The sequence below is a fragment of the Sapajus apella genome, unplaced genomic scaffold, assembly GCF_009761245.1.
Source record: "Sapajus apella isolate SASKATOON/1434 unplaced genomic scaffold, GSC_monkey_1.0 scaffold8, whole genome shotgun sequence".
Classification (NCBI taxonomy): Eukaryota; Metazoa; Chordata; class Mammalia; order Primates; family Cebidae; genus Sapajus; species Sapajus apella.
Genome location: NW_022436948.1, coordinates 7,955,427 through 7,970,614, shown reverse-complemented (window position 1 = coordinate 7,970,614; position 15,188 = coordinate 7,955,427).

Sequence of the window (15,188 nt, the reverse complement as noted above, 5' to 3'; positions counted from 1 at the left end):
TTACTTGAAGCAGAATACCTGAATAGGCCTATTACTGTGCATATTACTGAAAGGATTATTGAGAAATTTTAAAATTTACTCTAAGACTTTACAAGTTCAGTTGTATCATATAAAATTACTTTATGCTATATACAATAGAGTGCATATGCGTGATAATTGGTTATGTTTGAATCTCAATTTGTTCTTGATATTAGATTAACTTGTTACCAACACTTGAGAAAGCACTGCAGCCATGCAACTAAAAAAAATAGCACATGCTCCACTCTTACTTATGAATGTAGGTGCACAAATTCTAAAGGAAATTCTAGCAGCTCAATTTCAATGCTAAATAAAAATTAGACCATATCATGTTAAAGTAGAATTAGTCTAGGTATAAAGACTCACTTCACACTAGGAAATCTGTCAGTTTAATTGATATAGCTACAATTTAAAGGGAAAACTACACAATTATTTCTACCCATACTGAAAATGCATTAATAATTAAGATACATTTAAATATCAGTAAGCCTTATTTTTTAGAGTAGTTTCAGGTTTACAGATATATCGAGTAGAAAATAGAGTTTCCATATACTCCCTCTCCCTACCACAGTTTCTTCTGTTATCAATAGTTTGCATTGATGTGGCACATTTGTTATAATTGATGAGCCAATATTGATACACTATTATTAACTAAAATCGATAGTTTACTTTGGATTTCAGTCGTGGTATTGTACATTCTAGGGGTTTTGACAAATGTATAGTGATGCGTACCCACCATTAAAGTATCTTGTATAATAACAGTGTCACTGTCCTAAAATTCCCTTTGATCTACCTATTCATCTCTCCCTGCCTCCAGTCCCCAGTAACCACTCTTCTTTCTACTGTCTCCATAGTTTTGCCTTTTCCAAAATGTCACGGAGTAGGAATCATACAATATGTAGCCTTTTCAGATTGGCTTCTTTCACTTAACGATATGTGTTTAAGGCCTCCTCCATGTCTTTTTGTGGCTTGATAACTCATTTCTTTTTATTACTAAAGAGTATTCCATTGTATGGATGTGGATGCACTATAGTTTATTTGTCCATTCACTTATTGAAAGGCATCTGGGTTGCTTCTAAATTTGGGTAAAAGGTAAAGCTGCTGTAAACATTCATGTGCAGGCTTTTGTCTGGATATAAGTTTCAAATGCATATGGGTAAATACAAGGGAGTGTTGCTACTGAGTAGGAGAATGTCTAATTTTGTAAGAAACTGCCAAAATCACTTTCCAAGTGGCCATACCATTCTGCATCCCCACTAGCGATGAGTCAGTGGGTCTGTTGTCCCACATTCTCATCAGCATTTGGTGGTGTTGAAGTTTGGGGTTTTGGTCATTCTAAGGGGTGTGGCGTAATACCTGGTTTTAATTAGAAAGTCTTTAATGATGTTGAGCATCTTTCCATATGCTTCTTTTCGATCTATATATCTTCTTTGGTAAGGTATCTGTTAAGAGCTTTTGCCTTTTTTAAATTGGGCTGTTTGTTCTTATTGTTGAATTTTAAGAGTTCTTTATATATCTTAAATGCCAGCCTTTATCTGACATGTGTTCCACAAAATCCTCCCAGCCTATGGCTTATTTTTTTCATTCTCTGAACAGCGTCTTTTGAAGAACAGAAGTTTGAAATTTTAACAAAGTCCAACTTGTCAAATTTTTTATGGATTGTGCTTTTGGATCTAAGAAGCCATTGCCAAATCAAGGTCACTGAATATCATCATATTCTCCTATTTTATCTTCTCAGCGTTTTACAAGATGTATTTTGAATTAAAAACAAATGGACACTGAATCAGTCATGGACCCCACAAAGATTTTTAATGGAGACTATGATGAAGGGACAACTTATAACGAGTGTGGCAAGGTTAAGGAGATATATAAGGAATAATGCTAGCAGCCATGATAAGCTATCACCATCCTGGTCAACAGGAAAAAGGGGAGGAGCTAGTGCTTGGACCCAGTGTGAAGGCTATGGTGGAGGGTCTATGACTGTGAGCTACCACTGCAGGTTTCACACCTAGGCAAGAAGAGTGTGGTGTCCTGAGAAGTTGATGGATATCAGAAAGGGGCCCTAGCTGGCAGGAACAGAAAAAAGGATGGGGGAGAGCCATCATTCTAAAAAATGACTGACAAGTCATTGTTCTGAGAAACGGTTAACTACAAACAACCCATCTGCACAACACCCTGTTTCCAAATACCTTGTTTTGCACATAAACCCAGCAGCATGACCCTATCAGCATGTAGCCTCTCCAGCACAACCCTTTAAAACTTCCCTCTAGCACCTGACTCTTTTCAGTCACCTTCCTCTCTGCTGTGCTGCTCATTGTTCTCTTGCAATGTATCTTTGAACTTTCTACGATAAATCTGCCTTTGTTTACTCATGACTGTTTTATATTCTTTCACAGCCTGCGATGCTGCACCCAGCCAGTTGCACCAGCCACATTTTGGTGGTCCACATGGGGACCTCTCCCTTATTCACCCCTTTTCCTGTTCTCCAACTCCAACCTCTTAGTGGACAGCATTCAAGCCTGGAGACATCTGATGGTCCCCCAGAAGGTACAAGTGGAAAGACATTTGACCATCACTGCCCTGAATGAGTGAGAGTTCAGAGTTTCCTTTCCAGCCATCTGATGGACAAACTCTAGTATCCCTCTGGCAACTGATGGCAACTGGCCAGGGCCACTCCCCAGTGTAGCCTAAAGGCCAAGGGGTAAACAGGTTTGGCTGCCTTGCTTGCAGGAGACGATGGCTGTCTCCTAACCTTTCTGGTCAGAAGTCCCCAGTCCCTACATGTAGCGCAATAGGCAGGGGCAGCTTGACCAGGGCAAGCCCATGCATGTTTTGGAGAACTCAGAGCCCCTCCTTCTTGCTCTAAATTTCTCCAGTGAAGAAAGCCAGCCATCCTTTTCTAGACATTTTAAGCAAGATGATGCCAAACAGCACCAGAACAGTGAGCCTTCCCTTATCCTTTTTTTCTTATATTTGAATTCAGCACCCAGTATAATTCGTACCTGGACTGACCTGGGCCTGCTAACCCTCGGTTCATCCATCCAGTGTAAGGTTCTTGTCCTGGGACGTCCTTTCCAATAGGTGGGATGCTTCTTTGGAAAGTGTCTCTCAGGGCTCCTTAGTGGACATAAGTGGAACCCCTTTTCCTTGGCTGGAGACCCCAAGAGAAATTGTGGTTTGCGTCCTCAGTAGACATTTATTTCCAATCCCACCATGGGACAAACGCTTCCATTCTCTCAGACTCACCTCTGGGCTGCATTCTAAAACAATGGGATAAATTTGAACCCCAGGCTCAAAAGGAAACATTGAATTTTCTTGTGGAATACAGCATGCCCACTTTATAAACTTCCCGCTCAGGAATTCTACTGGCTTCCAAATGGGACCTTTGTCCTCAATATTGTTTTACAGCCTGATCTCTTCTGTCATAATTCCTCTGAATGGCTTGACATTCCTTATGTCCTCGGTTGTATAACTCTTTCTAAGTCTGCTCTCCCCTCCCTTACATGGTTCCTTCCTTTACTAGGACCAGTTGCATTTATACTTCTACTTCTCCTCCTCAGTCCTTTGTCTCTTTAATTTACTGGTTAAGTTTGTTTCTTCCAGAATGTAGCAATTCCACTACAAACCCCTAATGATGCAAGGATATCAGCCAATCACTTCCAGAGACTCCCATGAATCTCCTCTAGACTTACTGGATATCAATCCCATATTACCACACTCTTTCTCCCTGATTTCTGTCCTCCAGCAGCATCTAATAGCCTAAGTCCCATAACTCAGGACGATAATCCACAGGGTCCCCTAACATAACAACAACCATAGGTCAGACCCACACTATGCCTACAGTCAGCAGGAAGGAGTTGGAAGATAAGACCTCCATACAATGCCAAAGATTTGTCATCATTGTTCTCTCAGGCGGGAGCATGGAGTAAGTTGATAGGTACAAGAATGGGGCTCTACCTGGCAGGAACAGGAATGAGGGCTGGGGAGAGCCGTTGTTTTAAGAGAAGGCTGACAAGCCATTTTTCTGAGAAACAGCTAACCACAAACAACTTACTTGTACAACATCCTGTTCCCAAATACATTGTTCCACATGTATCCCCAGTGGCATGACCCTATCTGCACATAGCCTCTTCAGCATGACCTCATCAGACTTCTCTGCTGTGCTGCCTGTTGCTTTCTTGCAACGTATCTTCGTACTTTCTCTAATAAATCTGACTTTCTTAACCACAACTGTCTTGGCAAATTCTTTTACCGCCTGTGACACCAGCCCCAGCCAATCACACCTGTGATGGATGAAGAGGATGAAACACCTTTACTTCCCTCTCATCACCCTCAATAGCATGCCAGTGACCCTCGCTGGCCAAACACAATCAGAGGGAAGCCAACAAGGGGGCCTGGGGGCTGTCGTCTGCATGGGCAGTCATCCAGGGGGCACAGGCAGAGCCAACACAAGTTTGCCATCCCTGTGATAGGGGGCTGATGAAGCACCATGACCACAGCCTTTTGTGTAACCACAAATTAGTTTGCTGCACTCCAGACTCTTGCAGACCAAGGGTAAAAGCTGAATTCTAGCAATCATTGGAAAGTTGATGTCTTTAAGACTCTGCTTTTTATGTGTAATTAGGATTAATAACAGTGCTACATTACAGATACTGAGATGATTATTTATATTAAATGTTTGTGAAGTATTAATGAGTGGTCAATAAATGCTAGCTGCTATTACTACGGCTACCACTATGACCAAGACTACTGCTGCTATTGCTACTACTAAAACCATAACTACTACTATCATTACTATTACCACTACCATTAGTACTACCACCACTACTATCACTACTACTACTACCATTGCTACTACTATTACCATTACCACTACTATCATTACTACTACTATTACCACCATTACTACTACTGCTACTATCATTACTACTCCTACATCTACCATTACTACTAGTACTACCACCATTACTACCATTACCAGTACCATTACTGCTACTACTAACATTACTACTATCAACATTGTTACTACTACTACTATCATTACTACTACTATTACTATTATTTACTCCTACTCCTACCATTACTACTATTACTATTATTTACTCCTACTCCTACAATTACTCCTACTACTATTACTATTACTCCTACTCTTACCACCACCACCACCATTACTACTACTATCATTGCTACTATTACTATCATTACTACTAGTAGTACTACCATCATTACTACTACTACTACTATTATTTTAATTATTATTAGAGGAGAGGAGAAGCAGGCAGCATAACAAGGAACATGAGCATTGTTTCTCAATATGAGACAGACTCTGTATATTAAATTAATAGCCAAAGCCATACATGGCCATGAAATATTAATGTGTTCTCACTAAAACCAAAATCCAAATAACCAGAGAAAGATCTCTACCATCATTATCATTGAATGTTCTGGAAATTTTAGCCAACATATTAAGATATGCAACATTAGGAGAGAGAACAAATCTAACTTTTTATTGGTTAACATTTACACAATACGATGGTTCTCTGCCCAGAAAATTACTCCCCCTATTTAACAATTAAGTGGCTAAACACAAAATGAATATATAAAATTTAATGGTTGTTCTAAAAACCAGGATAAAGCTATTTACAATATTTAATGAAGACAATTTTCCATTCATAATGGCAACACAAACTATTAACTGCCTAAATAGCTTTACATAGAATTTTGCAGCAATATAAAAGGCTAGTAAAAAATAAAAACAAAAGACTTATAGCTACATTAAAAAAAGGATAAGCTGGCCACAGTGGCTCATGCTGGTAATCTCAGAATTTTGGGAGCCTGAGGCAGGAAGATTGTTTGAGGCCAGGAGTTTGAGACTAGCCTGGGCATCATTGCTAGATCCCATTTTTACAAAAAACAGAAAAATGCAAAAATAGAAGAAATAGAAAAATTAGGCGGGCGTGGTGGCATGTGCCTGCAGTCTATCTACTTGGGAGGCTGCAGGGAGCTGGACTACAGTAATGGCAGTAGTAGTAATTGTAGTAGCAATGGGAGTAGTAGCAGTAATGACATTGGAAAAATGTCAGTTCTCCCCAAATTCATTTATAGGGTTGACACAATTGCACTTAAACTTCCAGTGGGATTTATTATTAAATGTTTTCAAGTAAAGCTAAGATTCATCTAGAAGAATGAATTCATAAGCAGAGCTGAGAAAAAAAAAATTAATGCAAAATAGGAAAGATTAGCTAGTGAGATTTGCCCTGTTATATATAGAAACATAACATTAATGTAGACAAAATATGTGGTTTTGGCACAAGAATAGATTTTTGGAACAATGAAGTGTAATAGAAACTCTAGGAAAAGAATAAACACATTAATATAATGAGGTAAACCTAGACATATATTCTGACACATTACCCTGAAAGAAATACCAGGTGGGTTAAAGATTTAAATGCCAAAAATAAGCCACCATAAAAATCTTAGAATATGCAGCAGAATATTTGTGTATCTCAGAAGGAGAAAAGGGATTTACAAGTATAAAGGCAATACAAAATAGACAGAACAGGAAATGGATATGACAACATGAAAGAAAACCTTTTATATTTAAAAAGTCAGCTTTCAGTTTTTTCCCAGTATCAGCCATTGCTGCTAAACATGGAGTCTATGTTTCTAGGTTTGTATTGGAAGAGGATTAGAAATGGAATTATGCTACCCATTGGATTACTGTGTAGACAACCTCTGGGATGATTTCTCCTTGGAATGAGACTTAAGATACCACAGTTCTACTTCCATTGTGCATTGATGCATTAAATCATTTATAACATTTCCCAGAATTCCAATCCAGAGAATTTCTTTTATCTCCAGGACGTTGCTTTTGGAATTCAGGGAGGCCTGGGTTCCGAATGGGAATGGGAGTGAGATGGTCCAATGAATGGTAACAGTCACTATTATTATCCCTATTTTACAGAGGAGGAATATTCTGCTTCTTTATGAGCCAGCATTTACTTTCTCTGAATTAAATGTTACTGGTTTCTTATTTATAGAAAGCAGAAATTGACTGGGCACACGTTCCCCCACAGTTTCCAGGACTGTGTAATTATATGCAAAGTAGTTCAATTGAATTCAGTCTAGATGAATCCATATTTCAATAAGGATATTAGTGACTTATCTCAAAAATTAAAATTCGATATGTTAATCCTGTCATGCTTTCCATTCGAATGTTTTTCCTGAAGAGCAACAACAACAAAAACCTGACTTCCTGATAGTCCATTTAGCTTTTATTTTATGCCATTTACAAAGTTTAGGCAACATAAACACACATTATGCATATCTCAGTCCCATATTTCAGTCTACATAATTGTATCTAGACAACCTAGATAATGATGGGAAGGCTGAATGGCAGAGCAGAAAAACACATGTCTTCATGGTCTGAACTATTGAGAATAAGTATCCTCTCTACCACTTAGAAGCTGTACAACTCTGGGAAGATGTGCTGGCCAAGCCCTCTTGATCTTGCAGCCTCACCCAGTAGTCAGGATTTGTTGCAAGAATACAGTGTCCGGTGTGCCCTGGCTACTGCTCTCAGGGCAGTGTTCCCTTTCTCTTTATATATTCTAATATTTCTCCCACAGCTACCAACCAGCCCGTTCTTCCAGTCCTTCCCTGTTCAGATCCTAATGGGAGAGAGGTGATGGTCTTAGATAATCACCGTAATCCCTTTTGAGCAGATTTGTTGTAGAAGCCAAGCCACTTTGAAGGACACAGCCTGCCTGATATTCTGCATTTGGGTCAGATGTCATGCCTGGTCAAAGTGGTGCCAGCTCTTTCTCAATGATTGCTTAATTCTCCCTCCTTCAACAAGCTTTAGATGGCAGCGTTTCCCTTAGAGGGACACAGTAGGCAGGGCAGCAACAGTGGATGACATGCGTATTACAGCAGTGCTGGGCATCATCATAACCAACGTGAACATGTGGATCATTCTTACAATGTGCCAGACGTCTCATGAAACATTCAATGTTTCTTAATTCACTCTCACAGCCAGAATGAGGTAAGTGTTGCTATTGTTATTTGATATTTTATAGATAAAGAATGAGAAGCTTACAGCAGGAAATAACTTTCTCAAAATGATAAGATCAGTAAGCGGAATAATCTATTGGATTCCAGAGTTTATGCTTTTAGCTACCAAGCTGTACTCTTTCTCACTATATTTCCCTGAGCTTTGGTTTCCTCATCTATAAAACTGGAATTGCACTGCCAGTTTGCCTTTAGAGCTATAGGCAATAAATGTTATACATTGATCATAATAAATAACATATAGTAGAGCAAAGCATGGAAATTCAGGAAGTAACAAAGAGCAACCATAGGAATGTATGTGGCAAATCTAGATACATAATACTTGTATAAATAATTAACAGTAGTGCTTTTAAAACACGCATCAATAGCACTTTATTAAGACAAGAATGCATGTTGCATCTATTACCAGTTTTTAAAAAACACATAAATAACAAGCTAATAGAAGAAGAAATGTAATTATAAAATATTAAATAAATCCAAAAACCTTAAGGAAGGACACAAAAAATCATAGAACAGACAGAGAAAATAGGAAACAAATTGTAAGATGGTAGTTAAACCCAAATTACAGTAAATATAAACAGACTAAGTATTCAAATTGAAATATAAAGCTCATCAGAAAAGGTAAAAATATCAAGCAAAGCTAAACAAGCTGCTTAAAAGAGACACACTTTAAATATAAAGATATTGACAGGTTGAAAGTAAGGAATGGTAAAACTACCATGCAAAGCAAAAGTTACAAAATGAAAGCTAAGGGTGGTTTATTTCAGAGTAATAAAAGTTTCAGGTTTAATAGGAAGCAATCTTAAATTTGTTTACACCTAATAATATTGCCTCGAAATACATAAAATAAAAATGGACAAATGTACAATCATGTTGAGAGACTATAAGTCAGATTTCTCCAGAAAAACAGAATCAAAAGGATATATACATTAAGAAATATATTAAGAAGTTTATTTTAGCATATTGGCTTACATGATTGTGGGGCTGGCAAGTCCAAAATACGTAGGAGAAGCTGGCAGGCTGGAACTCGGGCAGGAAATGATGTTGCTGTCTTTAGGAAGAATTTTTTCTTCTCCAGGAAAATTCAGTTTTTGCTCTTAAGGCTTTCAACTGATTGTACGAGGCCGACTTACAGTGTGAAGAGTAATCTTTATGTAAAGTCAACTGATTGTAACTTAATCACATCTACAAAATACCTTTACAGCAGTACCTAGATTAGTGGTTGATTAAATAAATGGGCACTAAAGGCTGGGTGCAGTGGCTCACATCTATAATCCCACTACTTTGGGAGGCCGAGGCAAGTGGATCACCTGAGGTCAGGAGTTCAAGACCAGCCTGGCCAACATGGTGAAACCCTGTCTCTACTGCAAATACAAAAATTAGCCTGGCATGGTGGTGGGTGCCTGTAATCTCACATACTTGGGAGGTTGAGGCAGGAGAATCACTTGAACCCGGAAGGTGGAGGTTGCAGGGAACGGACATCGCACCACTGCATTCCAGCCTGGGCTACAAGAGCAAAACTCCATGTCACCAAAAACCAACCAACCAAACAAAGAAACAAAAAAGGCACTAAAGCCTGGCCCCCATGATGATGCAGGAAACTAATCGTCATGGAGACTTTATCCACAGTTTTGAATATATGTTACATTTTAATATTAAAAAAAAACACACAATCATAAAGCAATCAAAAAATTAAATAGAATCCTTGGTAATTGCTGGATTCCCTGGGAAGCTGACTGTGAGATGAAGATGGGCATGCAGGACATTTCTTACAGGTTGTTCTTGAGATCAGCACCTAAGGAGAGGAGCAGCTGAGGCACGATCAGGAAGGGAGGAAGTAGAGTGCAGTGCTGGTGAAGCAGCATCACTGTCTGGGGTAAAAATCCTGGGCTCATCATCTCACATTGAGAAGATTAACGACATGGATACATACAGGTCAGTTAAGGAGCAGAAAGTTTAACAGGCAGAAGAAAGAAGAGAGGAGAGCGGCTCTCTCTCGTGAGAGATCGGCGCCCTTAAGGGAAAGGCTGGCCCATAGCTGACTGCAGCAGGTTTTATGGGCCAGTTTGAGGAGGCAGTGTCTGATTTATGTAGGTCCCACAGATTGCTTCGACCAGGGGTGAGTTTACATATTGCACAGGGAAGGCTGGTCACCCCACCCTAATCTTATTATGCAAATAGGCTTTCCACCTGGCCAGGACCATCTTGTCCATTCCTTACTATACGTGTGACTGGCAAAAAGAGAAGATGGAGCCTCCATTTTGAACATGCCTAATCCCAGGTAGATATTTTTATTGGCACAACTGCCATCATGCGCCTGTGCAAGCTTCCAGGTTGCTTGTCTATGTCTGCAGCTCGATTTACAGGCTGCTCTTTGTTAGAGAAGAAAATGATTTGGAAGCTGCTTTTCATTAAAAGGAAAACCTTACTGAGGACTTCCGTACCCTCACTATTTGCCTAAGTACTTTCATCTTAAGTCCTGTATCATTGGGTCAGCAGCAACCCCAGCCAAACCTCAAGGAAGGCTGAAGATGGGACGATCTGTCAGAGCTATGGTGAGTTGGGGCAAGAGTGTTGACCTTTATGGATTGCAAATCAGTGACTCATGGGAGGTGGGGCAACCTGGAAGGAAGTGTGGCCTTGGGCGAGGCAGCTGTCTTCAGAGGAGGCAGTCTCTTTGTATCTGGAGGGGCAATTGTTAGTGTTCCCCTAAACTGAAGGGTGAGTTATGGAGAAATGGGAATAGAACGGTTTGTTACAATGATTTGGTTAATGACTTATTTTCTCTGTTTCCTTAGCTCCATCTTGCTCAGCAAAAATGAAGGAAACTGGACCCATTTTTGTTACTGTGAGAAAGAGTCTTCATTCATTCAAGATGGCATTTGTTAAGCACCTATTATGAGTAGATGATTTCCTGTCAACAGTTAACAAATCTTCAGAATATTGCATCATGTACAGTTATTGGTAATGAGTAACTCACATTCTCTTAATTGTAATGCTTCCTTGGAAAGTCATCGTGGAAGATGAAGGCTGGCTCATACATTTTCCCAGACAGGAATTTGGCTGCCAACAGGGAGTTCTGAACAACTGAAAACTCCAGATGATGAATGCACAACATAATGATGGTTAAATTAAAAAAAAAAAAGAACACAGTAATAAAATTTCCATGAAATTTTGTGTAAGCCCAGGTAACCAGTCATTTTCTTTGTAGAATTATTATTTTTAGATAATTTAGAATACTTTGTTACTTATGATATATGATGGGCAACTATACTATGATTCTTCTGAGTGACTCAATTGTCTTATTTTTTCACATTTAATGACTTTGTTTCTCCTGAGTGCACAGATAGTATATTAATCAGTGTTCTCTGGAAAACTGGAACCAATTTATTATCAGACACTGATTCATGTGATTGTGGAGGTTGAGAAGCCCTATGATCTGTTCTCTGCAAGCTGGAGACCCAGGAAAGCTGGTGAAGGTCAAAGGTCTGAGAGCTGGAGAGCCAATGGTATAGATTCCAGCCCAGATCTAAAGGCCTGAGAACCAGAAGCACAGAGGAAAGAAGATCAATATCCCAGCTCAATCAGGCAAAGAGAAAAAGTCCTCCCTTCCTCTCCATTTTTCTTCTTTTCAGACCCTGGATGGATTGGATGAAGCCCAGCCACACTGAGGAGAGCCATCGGCTTCAGTCAGTCCACCAACTCAAATCCTCATCTCTTCCAGAAACACCTTCACAGACACACCCAGAAATAACATTAAATGGGCTAGGAACTTCCTGTGGCTCAGTCAAGTTGACACCCAAAATTAACCATAATGGATACACATCGAAGTTAAATAATAATAATATAGACTTTGGCAAGTTGTATTTTAAAACGTAGTAGGTTAGTGAGTCTGGTTTAAGAGCACTAGATGAAAACCACAGATAAAGATGTTTTTGAACATTCTGTGTCTGACTCTCCAGATCCCCTGCCTCCCTGCCACCGTGTTCTGAACCCCAGAACGCTGACCTCTATGAACAGCCCCAGCTGAACTCCATTACCTTCTGGCTTCCCATTGGCTCATGGAGGCACAGAGGGAAGGAGGCAGGAGGACAGAATGGTTGGGGTACCGAGGGCCCTCTCAGGCCATGGGTCGGCAGGGACTACGTTCCTGTGTGAAGCTCACTGCCCCACAGGCCTTTCCTCTAGCTCTCTGTGGGGCCTGGTGACCTCTCTCCTTACAGTTCCATCAGTCCTAGGGGAGGTAATGGCTCTCCAGCAGCTGCTGCCCGTGGGTGTTTCGGTGTCTCTGGCTGGTCCTCATAGCCCCACCCACACCTGTGTAAACAGCCCTTCATTAACCTCAGTGCAGTTGCCTTATTTGAGTGTACCATCTGTTTCCTGGCAGCACTCTGACTGATACAGCATTTTTGGTATAGGTCTACATCACATGTATTTACTTTTGTGTCCTCTGTATTCCTCATTGATCAGGGTTGTAAATCTTCTCTTCCTGTGACACTAAATTGCCCTTAATAAAGCTTATTGACCCTAAAAGTCAGGGCAAAATCAGTGCTAGTCTCAATTTCTTAAAGGGAACGTTATACAGAAGGTTAGGAACTATTAAATACAAATATTCATATATGTGTTCCCCCTGCCAAGCTAATAAACATACATATGTACATTTTGAAAACCATTGTAACCCCAGGTTGTTTCTGGCTCCTAGTGGGTGCTGGTCAGAGCAATGACTTCCAGCTCAGCACTTTTTGTAAACTGAACACGAGCTGTTCACATCTCTGCATCAACTCGGGTTTCTTTTTGCTTTTGTTTAAATTGAAGTTTTACATTTAATATAAGATTTAGAGATTTTTGTCTCAGAGCTCCCCAGGATTTGCTACTTTTATCTACTGTTGTTTTTAATCTTCAAACTCTAGGGTTACTTATAATTCCAAGTATGAATCTTAGTTCTGCTTTTATCTTCTATTTTACTGCATGGGAAGAGGGGAACATGTACCAAGTTACTGATTATTTTACTTCCATTGTTAATACACATTGGAATATCACCCTTCTTGTGTACCTGGAACTTAAAAAAAATTTAGTTTAAAAAAATTATAATCATGAGGTCAGAAGTTCGAGACCAGCCTGGCCAACAGTGAAACCTCATCTCTACTAACAATACAAAAAATTAGCCAGATGTGGTGACACACAACTGTAGTCCCAGCTACTCGGGAGGCTGAGATGAGAGAATCACTTGAACCCAGGAGTTGGAGGTTGCAGTGAGCCAAGACCACACCATCGTACTCCAGCTTGGGAGACAGAGTAAGACTTCCTTTCAAAAAAAAATTATAGTAAAAATATACGTAACATTAAGTGTATCAATTTAATCATTTTTAAGTGTACATTCTAATGGCATTAAGTACATCTGCATTATTGTGGAGCTATCCCTGCCATCCACCTCCAGAACTTATCTTCCAGAATTGGAACTCTGCACCCATTACACAAGAGTGCCCCATTCTCTTTTCCTGTAAGCCCCTGGCATCCACCATTCTCCTTTGCTTCTAAAAATTTGACTACTCTAGGTACCTCATATAGGTAGAATCATGCACTATTTGTCCTTTTGTGACTGGCTTATTCCACTTGCCATAATGTCTTGAAGGTTCATCCATGTTGTTTAACAGCATGTATTGGAATTCCCTTCCTTCCTTCCTAAGGCTGAATAATATTCCATTGTGTGAACAGACCACATATTGTTTTTCTATTCATCTGTTGTTGAAAACTTGGGTTGCTTCTACCTTTTGGCTGTTGTGAATAATACTGCTGTGAATATAGGTGTACAAGTATTTGTTCAACCTTTGCTTGAGTTCTTTGGGCTATATGTGCAAAAAATGGAATCCTGGATTATACGGTAATTGCATGTTTAATTTTTGTGGAACCTCCATATTATTTTCCGTGGTGGCTGCACCATTTTATATTCCCAATAGCAGTGCACAAAAGTTCCAGTTTTTCCACATCCTCGATAGCACTTGTTATTTTCTGTTTTCCATTTTGCTCTGATTTATCTTTTGACATGGAACATTTTTATACATGGTTACAGATCCATCGTGATGGTCTCTATCAAGTTAGAGGCTGCAAAGCATCCATATCATTTATTCTTCTAGGGATAAAGGCATTTGTAAAATATCAAATTCAGTTAATGTTGCTAAACGTCTTAAATTTTGTGTGTGGGAGGGGGTACCTACTGGATTTTATAAGTGCTTATTACACTTAAAGATGACGCACTTCTTTTCCATTGAACATTTTAAAGAACAACTTAATTCATCCCAACTAATATTTTCTGAGGGCCACTATGTACCAGGTTCTGTTACAGGTGAATGGACCCATCAGTGAACAAAACCTTAAAATAATCACAAATCATTTGGAAATCCACTATTTCAGTGGCTTCTTTAGGAATGATACTGTTTTCCTATATGCTAACTAGGAAATGTGCTTCCTTCCAAACTCACTATTATGTCTCAAGCGATTAGTTCATGGCTCAGAAGAGACGTGGGTGATAGGCACTCCTGCTGCCCTTGCTTTGTGCTGGTCTGTGGCACTCACCACTTTCGACCTTGTCATTCGTGTGCTTGGTTTATTTTCTTACAAGACTTTGAGCTTCTTGAGAGAAGATTTCATCCGTATTTGATTTTCGGCAATTATCTGCAGAATTTTTGTATAGAAGCATTCAAAAGATGCTTATTTCATTTGCTGAATAATAATGAACCTGGCTGTTTTGTATTCTTTTTATGAGATGATCAGTCACAGTCACATGTAGCCACAGAGGGGATACAGGGGAGGCTCAGGAAAACAGTGTATTATACTCATAGGTCCTACAAAGAGGAGGCACACCACGCCACGCAGGACCACATGGGAAAAAACACCAGAGTGATCAGGAGGCAGGGGGCAGGGGCTCTGGAAAGCATTCAGCCAAAGCCTGTACTGGAGTTTCCTTGGGGGAAGTCAGGTGAGCAGCTTAGGGTGGGCTAGTTTGAATTATCCTGGTGGGCTCTAAGCTCTAAGGGTAGTCCCTAGCTGTTTAGCACCCAGCTCTGGAATGGTTATGGCAGAGAAATACTGTCTCCTGGGGG